This window comes from Sinocyclocheilus rhinocerous, unplaced genomic scaffold (genome assembly GCF_001515625.1).
Source record: "Sinocyclocheilus rhinocerous isolate Xijiao unplaced genomic scaffold, SAMN03320098_v1.1 scaffold6424, whole genome shotgun sequence".
In the NCBI taxonomy this organism is placed as follows: domain Eukaryota; kingdom Metazoa; phylum Chordata; class Actinopteri; order Cypriniformes; family Cyprinidae; genus Sinocyclocheilus; species Sinocyclocheilus rhinocerous.
This window is the reverse complement of record NW_015623666.1, coordinates 134,279-136,725: the sequence shown is the minus strand read 5'-3', so window position 1 is coordinate 136,725 and position 2,447 is coordinate 134,279.

Sequence of the window (2,447 nt, the reverse complement as noted above, 5' to 3'; positions counted from 1 at the left end):
ACATTAAAAGCTGAATGCCATAAATTTACAGTTCGGATGTGATGTATTCTAATCAAAACTATCAGCACGAGGTCTATAATTATCAATATATTTCCATTTTAACGTTATTCTGTAAAAAAAATTTCTGTAAAATGGCACTTTATGGCAGAAAGAATTATTTTATAATTATTAAATCATTATACGTTGATTAGCCCCATAAAACCTACTATGTTTTTAGTTTGGGGTGGTCATTTGTTTTGTGTCGATATAGCCATTCATTCATTATATTAATTAAAATCATTTATTTTACCATGGTAAATAAGTCGAGGGTAACGGTTGCTTCACAACCAGTTTGAAAGTTCTGTGCGACTGCCACTAGGGGGAGAAATGCGACAGTCGTTTCCGAATGTCGTGTGCAGTGGAAAGGCGGCTTAAATCCCGTATGTGGTAACGTACCGCTCAACAGGTTAATAGCTCTGTGAACAGAGAGTCTTTGAATTTTTTAAACGTATTTTATTTTTAATTGTAAGGGTGCGACCATGTTGTAACTTAAAACATGCAAGGCTTTCAGTTTTATCCATCTTTAGCTATACAAAAGCTGTCCGTTATGCTGCTTGATATTGCAAACTGGTATTTAATATTACATTGTTTTAATGTATTTTCTTAATTATAAACACAGTGGGTTGTAGCGCAAATAGCTTTACCGTTTACTTGATCCACCTTTTTCTTCAACGTGGAAGTAAGCCTATGGGCGAGACTTCCGGTTCATTAGCCGCTATAGGAAAATAACGAGAAGAATAACAACGTGCAGTAAACGGTAAACCTGTTTGCACTACAAACCAGTGTGTTCATAATTAAGATAATACATTAAAATAATACGGTAAGACACACCAATTTTCAATATCAAGCAGCAAAATTAACTGTTTTGTACAGCTAAAAATAGCTGGACGCGGTTGAGACCCGAAGCTAGACCCATAGAATTTACAAATGGCTGCGCCCATTTTTACGGCAAGAAAAAGGTGGATAGTTATGGTATGCATGTGACGTCCCCGTCAGCTGGAGTGAGTGCGGCTCCGCCCACTGAGTGGCAAAAACACTGAGGTGCAGCATTAGTTTTCAGCGTGAATGCTGCGACAGAACACACAAAACACATCTAAAACGAGAAAGAGCTTTGCGATTGACCGTACAAAGAGATTTGACAAGAAATCTGAGGTATATTTTTACAGACTGCCGAAAGCTACAGAATGTGGCCAAAGTGCAGATCTAGCCTACATATAAAGAGATACTGCTTTTGGGAAGAAACTGTTATTCTTTTTGGGTGGTTTAGTTCAACATATAGAATGTCAGCGTGTGAAACCCGGTTTGTACAAATATGCAGCAAATTACGTCTGTGTTTGTGTGACCACACCTGAAACATAAAACTACACCTGTAGCTGGAGGGGAAACTATCCAGTGTTTTTTGCTGCATGACCAGTCATCTCCACAACACTACACATGTGTATGCAGGCCATTACAAAAGAGATTCTGATGGCACTGGGGCTTTATATTACACTGACATACCTGCTCTTTATGTATATTGAACATTTGTATTTGTGACTTCTCATGAAGCCAAAATGCAAAGCACACATGTATCTCACATCATATCTATCTATCTATCTATCATCTATCTATCTATCTATCTAGTAATGTTTAATTTTTTTATGCTGCAAACTTTAATATCATGTTTTACATTATTTAAAAGTAATACTAACTTTTTTTTAAGTTTGTAATGTTTAACATCAGAAAAAATTATGTACAGCACAAAACATTGTAAACAAGTATTTAAAAATAGCAGAAAAATTTGAGCTATCAAATCTGAGTATCAAAAACATCGTTAGGCATAGATCGAATGTCAAAAATAAGATGGCAAGTATGCTGCACTACGAGTCTTTTGATAATGTCAAGATCTTTCAAGAATAAACCTAAAGCTCATAATAGTAGCAGGTGTAGTGCTGACAGGACACGCCCCTATTGAACAACCAATCAGATGTGAGGAGGAGTGTGAGGCGTTTAAGGAATGACTCGCCAGGGCTGTCCAAACTCGGTCCTGGAGGGCCGGTGTCTTGCAGAGTTTAGCTCCAACTTGCCTCAACGCACCTGACTGGAAGTTTCCATGCCTAGTAAGAGCTTGATTAGCTGGTTTAGGTGTGTTCAATTAGGGTTGGAGCTAAACTCTGCAGGACACCGGCCCTCCAGGACCGAGTTTGGACAGCCCTGCTCTATACATTTGTTCTTATTAATGCTGCTAATACTAGTGCTCAACCCAGGTGACTATCTTTCACTAGTCATGCACTCTTAAAAATAAAGGTGCTTCACGATGCCATAGAAGAACCTTTTTGTCTAAATGGTTCCATAAAGAACCTTTAACATCTGAAAAACCTTTCTGTTTCACAAAAGCTTCTTTGTGGTGAAAAAAGGTTCTTCAGATT